This window comes from Podarcis bocagei (assembly GCF_964188305.1).
Source record: "Podarcis bocagei genome assembly, chromosome: 2".
Taxonomy (NCBI): domain Eukaryota; kingdom Metazoa; phylum Chordata; class Lepidosauria; order Squamata; family Lacertidae; genus Podarcis; species Podarcis bocagei.
The window spans coordinates 28207504-28230028 of NC_138126.1; the positions used below are offsets into that span (position 1 = coordinate 28207504).

The 22525-nt window shown below is 43.7% G+C and overlaps 1 protein-coding gene across 6 annotated transcripts in view; it reads right to left on the minus strand.

Annotated features, from left to right (window-relative positions):
* The window catches only part of FHIT (fragile histidine triad diadenosine triphosphatase), a 1070670-nt gene that overhangs the window by 847419 nt on the left and 200726 nt on the right, over positions 1-22525 (minus strand). For 5 of the 6 annotated variants that reach the window (XM_081184398.1, XM_081184391.1, XM_081184394.1 and 2 more), the window contains one exon: positions 6471-6541. The exons of the other annotated variant lie outside the window; for it this stretch is intronic. The gene's annotated coding sequence lies outside the window, so the exon portion shown is untranslated. The remainder of the gene's footprint in view (positions 1-6470; positions 6542-22525) is intronic. 6 annotated transcript variants of the gene reach the window in all.

Consider the following 22525-nt stretch of genomic DNA (forward strand, 5'->3'; position numbering starts at 1 on the left):
CTAATTTCCAGATGTCTGGCAGGCGGGACGTGTCGTCACGCTTGTTCATGTTGTGAGGGTGTTTCTCTATCTCGATGGCTTCCATGATTATTCTCTTGTGGTGATGTTCCATGTTAAAGAGCAATTTGGAATCTGCAAAATTAATTTCGTGTCCTGTTTCTTTCATGTGTTGGTAAAGAGAGGAAGTTTTTTCTTCTTTTTTGACGGCATTCTTGTGTTCTGCGATACGTGCATTTATTCGTCTGTTTGTTTGTCCAATGTACGTGGCTGGGCAGACTTTGCAGGGTATTTCATAGACCCCTTGGTTTTCTAACTGGATTTTATCTTTTGGGTTTCTGAGGATATTGGCTATTTTTTGGTTGGTGCAAAAGGCTGTTTTGATATTGTGTTTATGGAGGATTTTGCTAATTTTATCTGTGGTGCCCTTGATATAAGGAAGGAGGGCCATGCCATTGTTTTCTTCTGTGTCTTGGTTTTTGGGGGGTGTTTCTTTTTGGATTAGCTTCGTAACCCTGTTTTGCTGGTATCCGTTGGCGATTAACACATTTGAGAGATTCTGTAACTCAGTTGTCAAGTGGTCTTCGTCAGCCAGGCGTTTGGTTCTGGAGATGAGAGTCTTGGCTACGGAGTTTATTTGTGCAGGGTGGTGGTGTGATTGTGCATGTAAGTAGCGGTTGGTGTGTGTTTTTTTCCGGTAGATAGTGTGTCCTAGGGAGCCATCAGGTTTTTTGTAGATTAGGACGTCAAGGAAGGGAAGTTGGTTGTTGGCTTCTATTTCCATAGTGAATTGTATTTTGGGGTGTAGGCTGTTGAGATGTGTGAGGAAGCTATCTAGTTTTTCCTTCCCGTGTGGCCAAATTACAAAGGTGTCGTCAACATATCTGAGCCAAGGTTTGGGTTTGTGTTCTGACTTGTCTAAAGCATTGGTTTCAAAGTGTTCCATGTACAGATTTGCGATGACCGGTGAGAGGGGTGATCCCATAGGTGCTCCTTCTATCTGTTTGTATCTTTGTCCATTGTGGATGAAGTACGTGTTGGTTAGGCAGTGGTTGGTCAGGTCCAGGATGTATTCGGGGGGATTGTATTTGTTTTGAATGGCTGTCAAGGCTTCATTAATGGGCACTTGTGTGAAGAGAGATACAACATCGAAGCTCACAAGTAGGTCATCGGGATGTAGGTTTTGCTTCTTTATTGTTTCTATGAACTGGAAGGAGTTTGTAACGTGTGAAGCGATAGATTCTGCATAGGGCTGAAGTTGCTTAGCGAGAAATTTAGCGAGATTTTGTAGAGGTGAGCCTATGGAGCTGACTATTGGTCTGAGTGGTGTTCCTTCTTTGTGTATCTTGGGGAGACCGTAGAGTTTGGGGCATCTGGATGATTTTTCTCTGGGGATGATTCTTAGCTGGATTTCTTCACTGATAGGAGAGGCTTTTATTTTGGATTTGGTGGTTTTTTCCAGATAGGTGGTGGGATCTGTTTTTATAGGTTGGTAGGTAGGGTCTTGGAGTAGATTTGATAGTTTTGCTTGGTAATTTGGCCACACGGGAAGGAAAAACTAGATAGCTTCCTCACACATCTCAACAGCCTACACCCCAAAATACAATTCACTATGGAAATAGAAGCCAACAACCAACTTCCCTTCCTTGACGTCCTAATCTACAAAAAACCTGATGGCTCCCTAGGACACACTATCTACCGGAAAAAAACACACACCAACCGCTACTTACATGCACAATCACACCACCACCCTGCACAAATAAACTCCGTAGCCAAGACTCTCATCTCCAGAACCAAACGCCTGGCTGACGAAGACCACTTGACAACTGAGTTACAGAATCTCTCAAATGTGTTAATCGCCAACGGATACCAGCAAAACAGGGTTACGAAGCTAATCCAAAAAGAAACACCCCCCAAAAACCAAGACACAGAAGAAAACAATGGCATGGCCCTCCTTCCTTATATCAAGGGCACCACAGATAAAATTAGCAAAATCCTCCATAAACACAATATCAAAACAGCCTTTTGCACCAACCAAAAAATAGCCAATATCCTCAGAAACCCAAAAGATAAAATCCAGTTAGAAAACCAAGGGGTCTATGAAATACCCTGCAAAGTCTGCCCAGCCACGTACATTGGACAAACAAACAGACGAATAAATGCACGTATCGCAGAACACAAGAATGCCGTCAAAAAAGAAGAAAAAACTTCCTCTCTTTACCAACACATGAAAGAAACAGGACACGAAATTAATTTTGCAGATTCCAAATTGCTCTTTAACATGGAACATCACCACAAGAGAATAATCATGGAAGCCATCGAGATAGAGAAACACCCTCACAACATGAACAAGCGTGACGACACGTCCCGCCTGCCAGACATCTGGAAATTAGCCCTCCCCACAAAAACCGACACCAGAACCAGAGGCACACAGAACGCCATCTCCAATCAACCACACCAGACCCAAACCCAGACCCTCTCCACAGATAAATTACAGATACCATCCAGTAGCCAAACCATAGTGGCACCTCCGGATGCTGCACCCCCCTGCAATCCCTACACAGATCTGGCTGGCACAGGGCACAAAACCACAGCTCGCCCCTATACACGAAGCCAAGCCAGAGCACAACTAAGTGCAGTACAGCCATCTTCTCAGAAAAACTCTTCTCAGAAAAACTCAGAAAAACTCTTCACAAGCTCAAGAGGTCAAGACACGAAAGCTTTAGCAACTAATCCACACCTAATGACCCTCCTAAGTGGTACTCAGAATATCACTCAAGAAATCACTCAAGATATCCCTCAAGTAATTAATGAACAAAAGAAGAAAAGGCACAATAACCTGGGAACTTCCTCTCTGCCCAGAACGTTGGAGGCTATACACCACACCCCCTCAACAGTATTTATAGGAACTCAAACACTGAGATCCTGCTCTGTTCTAGTAACAAGAAGCCGAAAGCACCAGCCTGAAGATGATGAGTGAGACCTCGTCGAAACGTCGCCTAGACACCCCAACTCTTACACGGGAAGATACCCGAAGACACCAAAACCTGCATTCCTGTACCCGTGAAAATCTACGAAAGCAAATATATATGAGATCCTGCTCTGTTCTAGTAACAATAAGCCGAAAGCACCAGCCTGAAGATGATGAGTGAGACCTCGTCGAAACGTCGCCTAGACACCCCAACTCTTACACGGGAAGATACCCGAAGACACCAAAACCTGCATATATATATATATATATATATATATATATATATATATATATATATATAAGAGTCATGTATATGTCATTCTCCTTTATTACTAACTTTCATTTAATTTCCATTTTATGTAAGATTGTTAAGCAAAATCAATAAAAACCTAAGATCACTCAGCTTTGGGGGAAAATATTGATGTACAAACCTAAACATCGTGAGAGTGAAAAGTTATAATGAGTTAGGATTGGGTTTTTTGCTTATTACCCTATTTCCCTGCAACAGTTCCTCCGTGATGTTTTAAAATACATCTTTGCAGCTACGAGGATGAGACACTTAATGGGGGTGGGGCGGGGATGCAAGGTTGAATCTTAGTATGGAGCTTTATCAGGCAGTTTGTTCAGTGTAGTAACAAGCAAAGCCAATCACCAGAGCAGAAATCTACTGCACAAACCCTCAAATCCAGACCTAAGAATGGTTCTGTCCAAAGATCTGCTGAGTCACAGTCAGGTGACTCCCAACCAACTGTCCAACTTGACTCTTCCTGCATAAAAACTTGAGTCCTTTTCGAATCTGAGCCTGGCAAGCCAAGAGCTATGTACAGCAAGATACTGTTGCCCAATATTTGACAGATCCAGAATCATTCTGCTCTGCTCTTAGAGGTTGTCACATTCCTCTGCCAGCTGCTGGAGTGCCCAGCATGACATGAGACAACAGAGCTGTCAGATGCAATAGCTAAGAGAGTCAAATTAGACAATGCTTTCTGTTACTGCTCCCTGTTGAGGAGCAAACATATGTCTTACTCTCTCTCACCACCAGCCTGCCCAACTTCCAACGCCATTGGCAGTTCAGGCATAAGAGGGACTTAAGATGACCCAACTTTAGTAGGCTTAATATAAAATGTATTATTGGAGAAATCAACCATGTTAAATGGGCCTACAGTGCATTGGACTGCCTGTGTGTGGGCACCATTAAAATGTTGCATTCCTGCATGGTGGGATCAGAAATGGGGCAGGTGTGCTGGCTTGTGAGGAAGCGTAAGGTGTGCTCTTGCTTTCATTCCTGACTACATTATTTGTCCAAGCTGGCCCATAGTACAGACCCAACGCACAGACAAATCTGTATTCAGGCTGTGTTCAAAGACATAGCATCACACTCTCAGAAGACAGTCCTCTTGTAAGGACTACAGCAACATGGCTTCCTGGCACCAAGTTGCTCTCAGTATTATTATATAATTATTATATAATTGTTCTATATGATTTGTGCTGTATTTGTGATGTTCTGTTATGTCATTGTTATTTACTGTTTATAAGCCGCTTTGAGATTCTTCAGAATGAAAAGTGGCACAGAAATCTAATAAATCAAATCAAATTACTACTGCTCAGTCACCGGTTAGGTGAAGTACCTAAATGTGCCCATTAGAAAGCCTATTAAATCCTGTGTTTGCAAGGGTTAAATGAAGAGGGCACAGTCCATTTGAGACCTAAAATGTGTCCTTGCCTTTGTCCTTCAGGTGCATGTGAAAACTGTGCCACAAAGCATTCGCCTGCTTAGGAATGTGCAGCCTTGGTGCAGTTTGTTGGTACAAAACATTAAGTCTATTACAAGGGTTTTTATAATGTCTTCAGTCCTCTTGAAGTATCACCCAGCCGTTCTTCCGTCAGGCCTCAAATGATGCAATTCATCAGCCAGTTACTGATGGGGCTTCGAGGAAAGTCCAATTCTGAAATATATATGGGACTGTGAATCTTTCGTTAGGTAATATAAATAAATCTAGTCTCAGAAGTGCTGCCTTCTTAATCATCTTTAAAACACAATAGGGCTGTCACTGCAGCCCATGACTCTGATTTTCTCTGCTGGAAATATGGCAAGGAGAAGCAGCCATTTCCTTGAAAAGAATGTGAGATGTGGAGGAGAAGGAAGAGCAGACTTATTTTGGGAGCAGAAGCAATGTTTACATGCGCACTGGCAGATACCTCTTCCATTTACTAGTCTGGAGCAAATCGCCCACCCAAACAAAACACAAAAAAGTCTAATCAGTGGGGAACAAAATGAGGTAGTTATTTAACCTATATTCATTTTTAAAAAATATTTTCAGGTTGATTTACAAAAACTAAATACAAACAGACACAATCTAAAAATTAATCAATGCCCAAGCGAATAAAAAGTCAGAAACTCTGTGCATCCATTCAGTTGGATACACATACGGCTAGCGACAAGCCGCCACGATCCTGCTCTTACACATTCACTTCACATGGTTTTACTATGTGAGTACAGTTCAAGTTTACAGAATCAAGTATCAAACACAGAAGCCCTGACGTAGAAGGATCTCAGAATGCAACCAGCTCTCTTTTCACCTTAGCACCTCTCACATATTAACACAACATGGATTCGATGCAACGTCAAAGGCTTCATCTGGCACACCATGGTACATGGACAGACATAGGCAAGATCAGGGGTCAGCAACCTTTTCAGCCGTGGGCCAGTCCACTGTCCTTCAGATCATGTGATAGGCTGGACTATATTTGGGGGGGGGGATGAAAAAATTCCTATGCCCCACAAATAACCCAGAGATGCATTTTACTTAAGAGCACACATTCTACTCATGTAAAAACACCAGGCAGGCCCCACAAATAACCCAGAGATGCATTTTAAAATGATAATAAATGATAATTTATTATAAATGATAATAAAAGGACACATTCTACTCATGTAAAAACATGCTGATTCCCGGACTGTCTGTGAGCCGGATTGAGAAGGCGATTGGGCCGCATCCGGCACACCAGCCTTAGGTTGCCTACTCCTGGGCTAGATTATCTGGCTGGACAAATCTTTAATGAGGAATAGGAATGCAAGTTCACCCAACATACATATACAGACTCCTAATAAAAAATAGGGCATGAGTCCTCCAGCCATTCGCCTCATTCCCTCGAAAGAGAGGGTCAAAGAATGCAATGTCTTGGCCAGCTGCTGCATGCATGAACTTTTACATCGATAATCCACTGCACTGTGTGTTTGAGGCAAGGGAAGCAAACACGTTCCTCCACCATTTAAATTGTAATAGTGACCCAATAAATGTGTGAATGGTGCCCAAGAGATGACACATGAATTAGAAGAAAAAATGTGATTCCAAGTTATTTACGTTTTACTTTTTGCCTTTGTTGGCAAAGCCAAAGATCTTTTGAAGCTTCACTTTGGCCTGGTAAATATCTGTTGTGAACTATTTGCGTCTCCCATGAGGTATCACACATTTCTTACGCAAAGGTCTGTATTTCCTACCGTTTTTTGCTTGTCCTGCCTCAGGGCCTCTTCTAGCACTAGAAAGTCTTGAGAGAGAAAATTTTCTGCTCCTGTTGAGAGAGAAAAAAGAGAGGTAGTGTTGACCCTCAGCTTGTAGTTTTACAAAGAAAACTTTAAAAGAGAGTTGGGGGAGGAGGAAAAGCAGAAGAGAAAAGCCAGTGAAATGGGGGGGGGGGATTGGAACATCATTTTCTGCAGAAGAGAGTTTGTAGTTTTAAAGGGGGGGAAACGTCAATACACTTGGAAGACTTTCATATGATAATATACTGTGAGCCAGAGATAACTTTTTAATTTGTGAATAGTGTTGCCTAGTGCTGTTTTTCTAGAAAAAGAGGTTCTGGAACTCAACAGGAATGCTTCCCTTGTTCTCTTAGAATGGCAATGGCCCCCACCTGAGAGGTGCTGGAGTTCCGGCCAGTTCTGGCTAACCTGGTATTGCCATGGGACACAAGTGGCTCAAAATGGCATCTCCCCCACCCCCTACTCAAAGAAACATGCCACCTTTTGATTCCCCTTCACACCTTAAGTAACTTGAGAAGGGGAGCTGTCAATGATCTCTGCTGCTACCAAACCCTTCCTTGACTGTTCCACCTGCCAACATCACCAGCAAAAGCACTATTAATTTTGTGAATGAGACGGCAGTCTGGCATATGTTGCTGAACTACAACTCCCACCATCCATGACCACTGATCATGCTGCCTGGGATCTGGAGTACAGCAACATCTGGAGATCTGCAGCCTCCCCACTACCCAAAATAAATGAATGCATATTCTTCCCCTGTTGCTCTTATCTCCATTTTCCTCTGCGCTCCTCTGTTGTCTCCCATATTTTGCATCTCAGACAGTTACTCTGTAAAGGTCCACATACATCTATGGAACTACATTAACAACATGAGCAATTCATGAAGTCTGAAGGGACCCAGATGCAAACTACCTTTAACCTACAACAAAGTCCGTGTTTCTTCCTACTGTTCCTTCCTATTAAACTGACCAGGGAGGGGGTGGTAAGAATGGCAAAGGTTAGAAAGAGAGGAGGACAAAACTACAGTCAGCCTTCCTGTATCCTTCTTAGTGATCTTGGGGAGCCTGTCAAAAAATTTCCCTCTCTCATAGACTGACCTAGATACTGAAGTCAGGAAATGTAATAAAAATGAAAATAAAAAAATAATATCCCCAATGCAGAATACAAGACATAAGCTTTTTCTTTGTAAACATCCAGTGAGCACCATCACAAAGCGCGAGAGCCCTCATTATATTTAATAACTCCACGAACTCCAACTTAGCTGCTAGCAATTTCAGGGTGGTGGGATGTTAATGTTCACACACTGGATCAAATGAAATATTCTGCTTTTTACCTGCCTAATTAGCATTAACACAAAGACCTTGGGCACAGCCAATTTTGTACGCAACCCCCCCCCCCCAAACCCAGTGCCGGTTCTCAGCAATATACCTTCTGGCTCTAACCGAGGAGAAAACTCATAACCTAGATCCAAACAAATAAGGGTGAAAATCCTCTTGGCCACACAACAAGGCATCCGTATTTGCCTGCAGTGCTGCCTAAAAGGGTTAGTGGCAGTAATGTTCAGTGGTTATGCAACTTTCATAGGTTGACAGTCAACCAAACTTTTACTTAAAGAGTAGGCCCACTGTAATTAATGGACATAACTTAGTCGTGTTCATGAATTTCCACGGGTCTCCTGAGTTGAATGCCACCCACAGCAGAATAAGCATTTTATTTTCCGTACACTGTTTTTTGAATCTTAAAATACTATGGATGAAGACTACATTTGGTAAGAAAACCAGCGTATATAATTCCACAATTTAGCTAGGGCTGTCATCAGAGCTCTGTTCAAATCAAGGCTGGGTCAGCTCAAAAGCATATGTCATAGTATACATTTTGATTTCAAAATCATTACCCATACTTGCACCCAAAGACAACTTGGAACTATTCTAGAAAATTCCAAACCCCAAAATGTACCATTCCAGTTCATAAAACTGCAAGTCTCTTTATTCCTACTGAGGCTGAAGCAAAACAACCACTGTGTGTTTGAAATCATTTTCATGTTCAACAACGAATATCATAAAATCAGCATAATAATTACACTGGAAGCTGCAAAATAAACAGAAGTCTGATGGAAACACTTCAGTTAATCACCAAATATATTATCTGGACAAATATTAGAAACAGCAGCAATTGTTATTTTAGGGAAGCTACACTAGATCCAACTATGGTTTTCCAAGTGGTAGTCTACACAAAGTGGGCTCAGATAACGGCTAGCGAAATCAAAAGCTCCCCTCTTGACTTCCTTGCAAGGCCATCTGGGGATAACCTCTGATTTGTTTACATGAAACAAACAATACTTTGAGGACTGTGTAGGGAGAGAATCAGAGGAGAAAGCAGAATAAAATCCAACCAACGGCTATGGCAAGATTCAGTAGCAGACATTGGGCTCTGTGCTGAGGGAAGTTCCATTTTTTAAAAAATGCTGTTAACTGAAATAAAGACTTTCTTTGGGGTCCTATATCTGGGGCCTTTATTAGGGTCCAGAAATTACATACTTGTCGGGGAGGGGATATAGGGTTGATGGAGGACCCTGGGTAGGAGACAGAGAAATGTTGGTCTCCCAGGGTGAGAGGCTGTGAGTGGCAAGGTCCAAGAATTACTTTTAAGAGAGGACTCCGTATTTTAAGTACACTTCAGGTTACATACGCTTCAGGTTAGAGACTCCGCTAACCCAGAAATATTACCTCAGGTTAAGAACTTTGCTTCAGGATAAGAACAGAAATCACGCAGCAGCGGCGCGGTGGCAGCAGGAGTCCCCATTAGCTAAAGTGGTGCTTCAGGTTAAGAACAGTTTCAGGTTAAGAACAGACCTCCAGAACGAATTAAGTTCTTAACCCGAGGTACCACTGTATTCGATTTGTATCTTCTGTAGCTGCAATTTTACTGTATTATGGGGAAATCTTAATAATAAAGCTTAAAAACAAAAGGTGCTATTAACCAAAACAACCAGCAAAGACTAGTGGCTGAGATGCCCTCAGCTTCCCTTGCCCAGATAAAGAAGACTTGTTGTCTCAGCCCTGTTTCATCTCTCAAGATAGCAACAGTCCCAAGGGCCTCCACCCCAAACCACAGACCTATCAATATGGCCTGATGTCTGTCAACACAGGGACCCGTGGGCAGCTGCAGCCCACAAACACTAGCATGTGCCCTGCCTACCCCTCCATGAAAGGTAGCTGAGTGTGGGAAGCCACCATTTTAAAAAATCCCCACGTTACCCTGGAGTTCCAGACAAGTAGCCTCTTTCATAGGGGAAGAAAAGCTTTGAAAAACGTGGAGGACAAATTTCAGCGCAGCACTACTTTGTCAACGTGAAGGAACATTCAAAAGCAGCATTCACCCACTTGTAATTTGAAGTGGTACAACCCACTCCACCAACCTCTGCATTCTACAACCTCGTTCTGTGTAGACCCACTCTCTGACCAGTGGAGGGTGGTCCATTTGGGCTGCCTTCTTACTTACAACCAATCATGGGGTGTCTCTGACTCCACCTACTGTTGGTCTCCCTTCCTTCTGTCCAGAGACAGCGCATCCCGTTTTGCCACCTGAGGCAAAACAGGAACATGCCGCCATGCCACCCCACACCACTGAAGCCTTCTTTACTTCCCTTATGTGCAGAAGTGGCAGCAGTTTCCGGCGAGATCTCACCAACAACTGACAGTGCGGCTTCTCCAAGGTGGTTGCTTCACCTACGAGTCCCATGGGCAACAGGCACCAGTGCCTAGGGACCTACCTTCTCACTACTCTATGGTGAAGGAATTAAACCATCAGTTTTTCCGTTGACTTCAGACAGCTTGATGCTGGCCTATGCAGTGGTACCTCTGGTTGCGAACGGGATCCATTCCGGAGGCCAGTTCGCAACCTGAGCAGAACGCAACCCGCATCTGCACATGCACAGGTCGTGATTCGCCACTTCTGCACATGTGCGTGATGTCATTTTGAGCGTCTGCGCATGCGCAAGCGGCGAAACCCAGAAGTAACCCTTTCCGGTACTTCTGGGTCGCCGTGGGACACAACCTGAAAACGCACAACCTGAAGCAAACGTAACATGAGGTATGACTGTATTCCTACACATCTGAAATCTTTTTGTTACAGTGCCTCATGAAGCCTTTGATTTTTAATTCAGCCCTTATTTTCCTTGGAGCTTTCATCAAGGTTTCCTTAACACACAATTTTATCCCTTTCAAGACCTTTACTGTATAGCGCAGAATGTACATGGAGGATTATTTCTGTTTGTAAAGAAAGTTTAATTATTCTATCAAGAAGCTTAGCGGGGCCACCCCACAGAATGAATCTCACAGATTATCAGCTTCCACGATTAAAGCTAAATGTGGTGCTCTCTCTGAGTTCTTTTCCCTCTCTTGTTTGGTGTGATAAGCATCCCCTTAGAGAATTTTACTGGAATTTGTAGCAACACAATGTGACTAAAGGTACAAGTCAGAATGAGCCACACAACAAGCTGTCTATATATGGTGTGTGCAAAGTCATTCTGAATATTATTAAAGAATCTTAAAACTTAAGCGTCCTTCAGTTCCACTGCAAATCTGTAACTTGATTTGAATGCCTTCCTTAGGGTTTGAATCAAATCACATGGCCACAACAACACAGCACAAAGCACTGCTTGCCTTCCAGTGTGGTATCTGGTGTATCAGTGTCATATTGTGAAGCTACAGAAAACCAGGAACAGGGCTTTCTTGGCAGTGGCACCCTCCCTGTGGAACACCCTTCCTTCAGATGTCAAGGAGATAAAGAACTATACTTTTAGAAGACATCTGAAGGCAACCCTGCATTGGGAAGTTTATAATGTTTAATGTTTTATTATGTTTCTATATATGCTGTAAGCTGCCCAGAGTGGCTGGGGAAACCCAGCCAGATGGGTGGGTTATAAGTAATAAAAATTATTATTACTATTATTATTATTATTACATTGTCATTACATTATTTCACACCAGTCAGCTCAGTGCAAAGAAAACACAATGCAAATGGTTGTGGAGGAATATAATCCATTACTTACTGCTTGCACACTGAAAGCAGCAGCAGCAGCAGCAGCAGCAGCAGCAGCAGCAGCAGCAGTAGTAAATTCTGTTCCAGAAATGGGATGAATAAGCAAACATCAGCAATTTCCTCACCTGCTTCTGTTTTCATTGGGATTCTCTGACATCCCTACCCCCAATGCTACTTTGCAAGTCTATTCCACACTTTCCCATCCACTGTCTACGAAGACCCCCTAATCCCTGCTTCCTTCTCTTCCCAACCTTTGCTACATGTCACAACAGAAGCAATGTACCCAAAACTACCAGATGTGGCCAAAATCACAACCACCTCTGCCAATGCCCAGTGGGGACTGTACCTCATAAATCAACTTTGATTGAGTTACTAGATTCAGCAGTCAATTGCTATTTGCCTAAATCAGCGTAATTCCCATGATTTCTTTTGGTCCTGTGACAATGTTGCAGAATTTGGATTTTTGATTTCCATGAAACCAATAAGCTTGCTTATAAATGCCTTTATGTAGTCCTCTATTTATATACTAGCCGGAAACATTATTGGTTTCTCTTACAGGAGACCTTGAGTTTAAAGATTTAAGTGCCACTGCATAAGTTTCCCAAGTGTGCAGTCCCTCCCAAAAGTAAATTACCTTCTCCTTCCTTGGCTGTGGCTAAGAGAAGCACCGGCACCAATATTAATCAACCAGGGTTCTTAACTATATTTTGAAGACATGCTGCCAGCATGCCTCATAGTTAAATCAAAAGTTGGAAATTCATTTCATGCAGGAAAAGTAGAGAGCTATCCCCCACTCCCAACCTATTCTCCCTATGGCTTGTCCACTGGTCCTTAAGATGTTTCTACTAGAAGTAAAGACAACAGTCCTATTCACACAATATAGGTGTAGACATGAATGCAAGGAGCAAGGAGGCCGTTCCCATTCATGCATGTGCTACATCAATGGATTTTGATAGGAGTGCAGGAAGCTGAAGCTGATCATTGGTCCATCTGGCTTAGCGTTGTTGACAACGGCAGAAGCTCTCTAAGGACTCACCCATACTTCTGCTTGTTCCGTGTCCAGGTCCAAATGGTTTCCCCCTTGTCCTGGGCTTTCTCCGCATGGGTCTGAGCAGTTTTACCTTTGCCCTGCTGTTTCCCCCAGGAAAATCTGCTCCTTAGCGCTAAATCAAAACAAACAGCAATTCACAGAAAACCCGACTGCCTTCTGTTCTGATTCAGCACTATTCCCAGGGGGGAAGCAGTGGGTCAAACCAAGGTGTGGAATGGATAAGCCCTAAGTTTTCAGTCAGGAGTTCTTTCCCAGCCCTACCTGGAGATTCCAGGGAGAGAATCTAGGATTCAAAGGACTGCATGCAAAGAATGTTCTCTGCCACGGACCCCAAAGCCCCTTCCTCTAAAATGTCAAGGCTGGCAATCCGTCCCTCACCCCCATCTGCCACGCACATTGAGAGTCACATCAAACATGATGAGAACAAGGTAGTAATAAGATTCAGGAACATGGATATTTACATATATCTGTGCTCTTGTGTATTTTTCCCCACTGGTTTAATCCCACCTTTCTATAAAACTTGGCTTTCTAGAACACCTAGGGCAAAAGCAAGAAAGCTGCAGTTAGAGTGCAACATACACAAATCTGCTCAAGCCTACGTTCCACTGAATTCAATTAAGTGGGTATAGGATTGCAGCCGGAGATTTTATTCATTATGAAAGCAAGGTGTGTATTTCATCTAAAAATCATACCCCTCTGCCTTTCTGCCTAAACTGAGTAACAAGCAGGTAGTGAAGGGTTGGAACTCAGTTCTAGGTTGAAATCCCAACTTAGCCTAGCCTACCTCACAGCGTTGATGTGAGAATAAAGCGAGGACGAAGATGTAGACAACCTTGAGCTCTTGGGTGGAAGGGTGAAATTCAAGCTGAGCAAGACAGCCCCCCCCAAAAAAAAGCACTGTGCATGATAAAGAAGAAAAAACTGCCTTTCAGTCACCCATTATCTGAATTTAGGTAGGAAATGCTTTTTGAAAAAGATTTTAAAATACAGAACCACTCAAAAAATGACTTGATATCATAACGACTTCTTTGACATTGAAATGTGTGACTTGTTTTAAGACTGCGTTAATTGTCAAAAGCAAATGACAGATGTCAGTCCCTAGAGAAATGGTACTTCATGCATTTTAAAATGTAGCATGAGTTAGGCAAAGCAATAGTATTTTCCATGTATATTTTTTATTTAAAAAATTTATCAGAATAATCATCAGTTTGTTTTCCACCGATGTGCTATATCACCTGCAGTTCTTTCCTGAGATTGTTACTGGTTTTAGCTCTGAAAATCCACAGATTCCACATTTTGATGGTGATTTGTGATGGGCAGCTGAGGATGTCATAGCACAGACACTCTCCAAGAAGTCGTACTGAAAAGTACAGGGGAAAGATTGACAGAGAGTGATAGGGAGCCAGTGTGGTGTAGTGGTTAAGAGTCTCGTAATCTGGTGAACCGGGTTCGATTCCCCACTCCTCCACATGCAGCTGCTGGGAGACCTTGGGCCAGTCACACTTCTCTGAAGTCTCTCAGCCCCACTCACCTCACAGAGTGTTTGTTGTGGGGGAGGAAGGGAAAGGAGAATGTTAGCCGCTTTGAGACTCCTTAAAGGGAGTGAAAGGCGGGATATCAAATCCAAACTTTTCTAGATATTGTACTGTGAATTAGGAAGAGCAGGAAACTGCCTATAGGAGCAGTGGGGGAATCTCAAGCCCATGGATCTAATTAGGCCCACCCAGCCATTTCAGCCATGTAATGTCCACCATCATATATCCATCAATAAACTGAAGTGGTCACCCCATGCCCTTTCAAAATAGCCCTCAATGTTGGCCAAGTGCAACATATAGGTTTGCCTGCATCTGACTTAGATATTTGTATTCCCTTGAAGGATACATGGTAAAGAATAGGGTAATCAGGCTTGCCTCCAGAAAGGTCCACTCTGCCCAATGTTCAATGGACATGCCCCTCTTCCTTGACCAGGGTTCGTTCCTGCCAGCCCATGTTGTTGATGGTGGCAGCTCCCAGCAGAGCTCCAAAACAGATGCCGGGGGTGGGGTTTGCATCTTTAACATGGCAGTGCTGGTAAATTTGAGGATACGACCTGAAGCTCTTCTCAGTGCCACTGCCGGGCCACCCCACCAGTCCCTGTGTGACCAAGGGCCTGGCAGCAACACTGCACACTCCAGGCACACACAAAACTCATCAGCAACTCTGTCTTAATAGTTATTCCAGCCTTGATGTGCCCATGTGGCTGGCTGGCTGTTGTAGCAGCAGCCGCGGCAGTTGCGGCAGGAATGGTGGTGGACCTAACCATAGTGACACTTACTGAGCCCCAGCACCTGCCCCCAATATCTCATGTGACGGCGTCAGATTATATTTAGACCATGATTGGAAATGCATGCAGAAAATCACAGCATGGCTGTTACTTGGTCTCAGCAAATGAATACTAATTCTAAAATAGGCTATGGTAGTACTATGGTACCAACAAACATAGTTGGTCTCTAAGGTGGTACTGGACATTTTTTTTATTTTTTTGTATATGGTAGTTGTGTTACACAGACAGAATCTTCAACTCCTTTACTACCTATCACATAAATTGAAGGTTGTTAGGGGGGTAGGCTACTTCCATACTGATTGCTGGGATAACCTCTTCTATTATATCAGAGATCTGGCAAAGGCAATAAAATCCAGCAATTGTCATTCTCAGTAATTCCAGTAAGTGAGGGACCATTGTTGTTGTTGCCCTTAACATTGAAAGCTAAACATTAATATACAGCTCAGTCTGAGAAGATGTACTAAGAGTCCTTTTGCATCGCAAAAAGTCACAGACGGTTGCATATCTTGGTACTACAGTAAACCCACCTGGAGAGAAAAAGGTCAGCGTGCTGCAATGTGTGATGTGATGAGACAGGGGAAAACTCATGAATTAATATTGTTGCTTACAAATAACTGCTCTGCAAGGTCACAGCTCCCTCTTCTAGGCTCACTCCAGCAAGAGGAGGAAACCTGCAGTTACAGGATGAGAGCAAAGTTCCCAGAAGCCAAGGGGGGATTGGAATATGATTATATGGGCAAGCATAAACAGTCCAGCATTCGAAACAAAGGTGAAAACTGTGACACCGAGCAAGACAACCTGGTGTTTTCAAAGTAACCTTGAACAGAACAATAGATTAAAGTCAAAAGGGACAAAAAGGCCAAAACCTTCGATACTGAAGGGGACAAGTATTGCTTCTCTCATGCAGCGAGTGTGGAAGCCTCATACAAACAGAAAGGATGAATTGAGAGAAGTGAAGGATAAATATCACATTTTAATTAATAACTTGTTCATTAACACCCCCAGAAAGGTCATTAGATCATTCCAGCAAGCAGCAGAACAGATAGGGAATTAAAGGCACGTGTTTTGAATATATCTGTTATTGATCACTGTAGTCACTCTATTAATTCCAAACTAAACACTAGCAACTACAATTTAGATGTCTGGAATTAAATCTTCTCGCTTATCGGTACAGAAGATACTATTAACCTTGATATTTCAAGGGCCATTCTACTATGAACGGCTGGATTGGAAGAAACCTAACCTCTTGCTCAAGATCCCAGATCTATATATATATATTTGCCGTCTTATCAGTTTGCTTCCAAGAGATAGCCTCTGCTTCCTTTTTCATGACTGCTAAAATTGCAAGAGCAAACACACAGAAGCAAACAGCATATTCAGTGTTGCAGCCCAAACCTAATTATCCATTAAAATCCTCTCTAGCAGCCATCAGTAAACCCGCCTACAAGGATTACCTAGTGAGTAAGGACGGAGGGAAAATTTGATTCACCCATAAACCTAATTTGGATCAAATCTTGTGGCTCTTATCAATTGGTTATACTCTTCAATAGTATAGTATCAGCCTTAAAGAAATCTGCAATGCTTTTGTTGTTGTTGTTGTTGTTGCTGCTGCTGCTGCTGCTGCTATTCCAGGGAGCTTTTAAGGGCAACAACAGCCATAAAAATTATTTCGTTTACATTGTACCTTGGTGATTTATTTAATTGCTGTAAACTATTCTGGGATCCAATATGAGCTCAAACATGGAGTATAACTATAGTAATAAGCAATAAATATAGTTACACACACACACACACACACACACACACACAAAATCAATACTTTCAAATACCAAACTATTTAATATTATAAATTACATTTCCTGTTACCATAAAGCACCAATGCTGCAGCAAGCAAAGGCTCCAGCAGCTCAGTCAGCTGCTTGTGGCTGGAAAGCCAGACAGGATGTTTGTGACTGTTGCCATGGAAACAAAGGGGCAGTCCATTCTGTACTGAGCACCGGATGTTAGCTCAGTGTGTGTGTCATATGACCTGTACTGGAAGTACATGGGTGGAGTTTATTCTTACTGCTGTGGAGTGCAGACATGTTTTCTCTGTACTGATATGAGAGGCAGAAATAAAGGATGTAAATAGTTTTCTGTCTGCTTCTTTCCCCTCCCTGGGGGACACCAAAGGGGAGAGAGGAAGAACGGTGTGTTCCTCTCACACATCTGAGAAGAATCACCGGGACCTCGCCTGCTTATCAGCAGAGTGGAGACGCGGGGAGGTCAACAGGAATATCTGCCGGTGCCTACGCTGTGGCACATTCCTCTGACCCAGGCAGAATTCCAACAGTGGCAGCCTTCGGATGGTTGCTGTTTTCTTCGATCCATCGACATCTGCATGAGAGGCTGGTGAATTGTCCTCCTCTGCTCCATGGAAGCCTGATTTGAGAGGCTGATTCTCTGCAGCCAGAAGCTGACCAGAAGAAGCTGACAGCCAAGCCGATGCCCAAGGTATGAGACTTTAAGGGCTTAGAAGTGTGAATGCAGAATGATTCATTCTCTGCTTCACGGAGAGCGTGTGTGGGAAAGCAGCTCCAACTTAGAAGAGGCCTGCATTCCAGGCATTCTTGTGGTTTCCTGTCCGAGGAGAGATATGCGCTGTTGCTAGGCAACGTCCTTCAGTGAAGGCTGTGCCTCAGAGAGGAGAAATGGAAAGTTACTCGAGAGGGCTGGACAGTCAGACTATGCCTCAGAGAGGCGAAAACAAAGTTTTGTTATGACTAGGTCCTCACGAACTGCTGGAAGGGACTTTCCAATGCAGCCAGTGTCAGAGAAGCCAGGTGTCAAGAGTGTAAACAAGCCAGCTATTGGATCTTAGAGGCTTGTGTTTTAGAGTCAATGCAAGGACTCAAAATGGATGCTAAGAAGGGGGGAGGCTTGCCTTCTCCACCCCTCCTGACCAATAACAATTATTCATCTTGGTCTGTAAAGATGAAGGCCCTGCTGCAGAATCAGAGACTGTTTCGGGTGATTGAGAATCCCATCCCAGCAGCACCAACGCGTGCTTGGGAGTCACAGAATGTGAAGGCTAGGACTGCTATAATTCTGTGCGTCTCAGATGATCAATTGGTGCATATACAGCATTTGGAATATGCGCAAGAGATTTGGAACACGCTGCGTACAACGCATCAGAGAGATGCTGGTTCTTCAGCGTTGCTGTATTTTGAGAAGTTGACCAATCTGAGATTAGCGCCTGATGGAGATGTTCAAGCGCACCTGACAGAAATGAAGTTCCTGCGTCAACAGATGGTGGAACGCAATTTCCGTCTACAGGAGGAAGTGTTTTGCTTCATGATGATAAACAGCCTGAATAGGAATTACAAGGTTGTTGCCAGTCAGCTTGGTTCGCTACCTGCTCAGGATCTGACCGCGGAAAGGGTGTGTGCCGTCGTCCTGAACGAACACGACAGACTTGCTGCACTGGAAGTGAAAGACAGGGGGAGGCAAGAACAGAGTTCAAATCTTCCCACTGCTGATGCTACTGGAGAGCATGGTGTAGCATTGAGTGCCGTCCGATGCTACAATTGTGGACAGACTGGGCATCTACAGCGAAACTGTAAGAAGCCGCGACAGTCAAAAGGAGCCAAGAACAGCTCTACGAAGCCTGAGGCGTCAAGCAAAAGCCGTAACAAGTGCCAGGTGAAACCTGCAAAGGCGATGATGGCGAAAGGAACCACGCCAGATGTTGGGAACGCATTCATAATCGATACGGGCGCCACGAAGCATCTCTGCCCACACAGAGAACTGTTTTCGACGTTGAAGAAGCAAAGCTTCACCGTGAAACAAGCCAACGGTCAAGAACTGGAAGCGACCGGAATTGGAACTGTGTATCTTGAGAGTCTGAACTTGACTATAAGCGATGTTTACCTGGTTCCAGAACTGAAATTTAGTCTGCTGAGTGCTTCGCAGATTGCAAAGAAGGGACTAAAACTGTACTATGATGCTAAAAGATGCAAGATCTACAAAGATGGAGAACTGTTTCTTACTGCCAAAGAGAAAGATGGATTGTATTTGTTGACTTTTGATCAAAGTGATTACATGAAATGTAATACTTCTGATTCTAACGAAATTTCTCTTGCAGGTCTGACCAGTGTGGACACCAAGAAGGTGGCCAAGAAGGTCCACAGAGCTTTTCAGCGGGTGTATGCTGATGTGATTGGTCCTCTAGAACCATCTAGAGGCGGTGCAAAATATTACCTTGTGTGTGTTGATTGTTACACTAATTATTCTTGGGTTTACTTGATGAAGAAACCGCAGGAAACTTTAGAAAAGTTTCAGGAGTTTTGTGACAAGGTTAAAAGTATGCATGATGCTAACATTGATTGTCTTTTCACAGATGACAAGCCAGTTTTTCTTTTACAGGATTTCCAGAGGTTCCTGGATGGAAAAGGGATAAGACACAAACTTGCTAGTTCCGAAGAAGCATGGAAGAAATGTGTCTGTGTTAGGGTGAACAAAGAATTGCAAAAGGGGATGCATGCACAATTGCTGAGTTCACATTTACCACATGAATATTGGGCCGAGTCGCTAGCGTCCTATCTTCATGTGTGGTTGAGAAAAGTCTCAACAGAGTTGGGATGTTCTCCTTTTGAGAAGCTGTTTAATAGAAAACCTTCTGTTGCCTATTTTAAGGTTTTCGGGTCTCATGTGAGAACAGAAGCTCCAAGTGGGGTAAAGAATGCCAGAGGCATCTTCGTGGGTTATGAAAAAGGTCTCTACAGAGTAATTTTGTCTGAATCTGGTCAGGTGATTCTCACAAAATTTCTAGAGAGTGCTCCTGAACGGGAGAGAGTGATTGTTCACACTTTTTCCACAGATGATTCTGATGATGATGATGATGAGTTTGATCTTATTGAGTTCAGTGGTACTGATGATGATGACACTGATAGCTCAGACAGCTCAGTTGTCACAGTCATTGAGAGGAAATCTCAAATAATGACTAGACCCTCAGAAAAGGAGGATGAACCATTGATTAAGCTTAGTACTGGTTCTCCAGAGTGTTCAGAGGCTGAACCAGAAAGCAGAGAAAAGTTGCAACCCTTACGAAGGTCTGAGAGAGCAACGAAGGGTGTACCACCCAAGAGGTATTCAAAGGAGTTTGCTAACCTTGCATATGTTGCTGTTGTAAACGACCAAGGACAGATTGAAGCTGTGTCTGAGTCAGAGACAAAGGCACAACAGAGAGTTGTTAACCAAGGTAATGTGAAATCACACAACCAGAGAGGTACATTGGTTAAACCAGTGGCGGGTAGTTCCAAGGGTGGAACTGAAACAACAGGGGAATGTTATAAGTATAACAACTGTTTGTTTTCTTCTCTGGATGACGCTTTGCTCGCAGCACGCATTGATACTTTAGGGGGAGTATGTTACCATAAAGCACCAATGCTGCAGCAAGCAAAGGCTCCAGCAGCTCAGTCAGCTGCTTGTGGCTGGAAAGCCAGACAGGATGTTTGTGACTGTTGCCATGGAAACAAAGGGGCAGTCCATTCTGTACTGAGCACCGGATGTTAGCTCAGTGTGTGTGTCATATGACCTGTACTGGAAGTACATGGGTGGAGTTTATTCTTACTGCTGTGGAGTGCAGACATGTTTTCTCTGTACTGATATGAGAGGCAGAAATAAAGGATGTAAATAGTTTTCTGTCTGCTTCTTTCCCCTCCCTGGGGGACACCAAAGGGGAGAGAGGAAGAACGGTGTGTTCCTCTCACACATCTGAGAAGAATCGCCGGGACCTCGCCTGCTTATCAGCAGAGTGGAGACGCGGGGAGGTCGACAGGAATATCTGCCGGTGCCTACGCTGTGGCACATTCCTCTGACCCAGGCAGAATTCCAAGTCCTACGCTTCCACCTAACATCTCAGGGTAACATACCTGGTCCCACCATTTTATCCTCATAACATCCCTATGAGGTACGGCAGATTAAGCTGAGAGGTAGTGAGCAACATGTCTCAGTGAAGCTATGAGCCAGTATCTCTCCAGGAGCAATCCACCATTTTAACCACTATCAGGCATTGGTTCCCTAACACCCATTGTGTTTTTTGGACATATACACTCCAATTCATTTCTGTTCTATTTCAAGGTGTGTGTTGTTGTTTTTAGGTGTTACTGTTTATGCAAGAGGACTACACAACCATGATCGTCTCCACCCCATCTAACCGTATCCAGAAGCAGGGCCAACCCAGGATATTTTGGCACCTGAGAGGGACTCCAAATGGCACCTTCCTTCCTGCCAGGGAAGAAGGGATGAGAGATGAGGGCAGAAGGAATGAGAAGATCTACATCAGGAACAATGGGGGAAGAAAGGTCGACATCGAGATCTGCTGCCCCTATGGATCCTGCCGCCCAAGGCAGTCACCTCACCTTGTCTCGTGGGTGTGCTGGAGCATCGTGGGGAGGGGGGGTTGTGTTCTGTCAGCAGCGCCCTCCCCTTTCTTGGGCAAACCCAGTGCCTGGACATCTAAACACTCTTCGCGCAAGATGTTAGAAGTAGTTAACAGTCTTGACCAAAAAACGAGTAAGAAACTTAGCAGAATGCATGTGCTGCTTTTCATGACAAGTGCTTATTAAATTGTATTATTCCAATGGATAGAATATTGTGTTGCTGTTTTCCCTGAAGTTGTTCCCATTTGCATAACTTATGCATGCCGCGAAATGAATACAGCCTTTTGTGCCTTGAACTCAGCTAATACAGCTTGCCATTTTTACCTTTCTAAGATATGAGTAATGCGGTCTGAATGCCCAGAGGGTTCCCATAATGCATACATATGATTTATTATTTCTGTGTTTGTTTCCCACCCACCCCCTCTCTCATACACATGGACGCATTAAATAAAGATTAATAAGACCTTCCCGGGCACCATCATCAGTACTGCAAATGACAGACGTCATGCTGATGGGGCTCGCATCCCATCAAACGACCCGACTTCTGCAACAAAACCCCCCGCGTGCGCACGCACACACACAAAATGGACTGAGTGCATTTCAAATCAAACAATGCCTTGGAGCACATCACATTTAAGAAGGAAAGTTTTAAGAATCTTTTAAGAATGATGGCTGGAAAATAGATCTTCCGCCCTAGCTCTTTATTATAGTGCCAGCACAAGTCATTTTACACGATATGCAACATGGAGGACTTCCAAAGGTTTTGCACCATCCAGGGACTCTTTAAATTCAGAACGACTGGAGAGTATAGAATAGAATGCCTTATGAACCGTTCAGCTCTCCCCTTGGCTCACGGCTCCATTCTAATGCTGCATTCAGGCCCTCTGCTACCAGGTGGAGTCCTCTGCATCAGGAGATGGGGAACCTGCGATCCTCCAGATGTTACCAGATGTCAACATCCATCTGTCCCAAGCAGTGTAGCCAATGGTGAGGGATGGTGTCTATTGGGGTCCACCAACATCTGGAGTACCAAAATATCCCCATCCCTGTTCTACCTAACGGGGAAAGGCCCCAGTCCACAGAAATGTGTTCCTTGGGGAGAGAAGGCATTCAAAGGAGAAGAAGAAGAAGAAGAAGAAGAAGAAGAAGAAGAAGAAGAGGAGGAGGAGGAGGA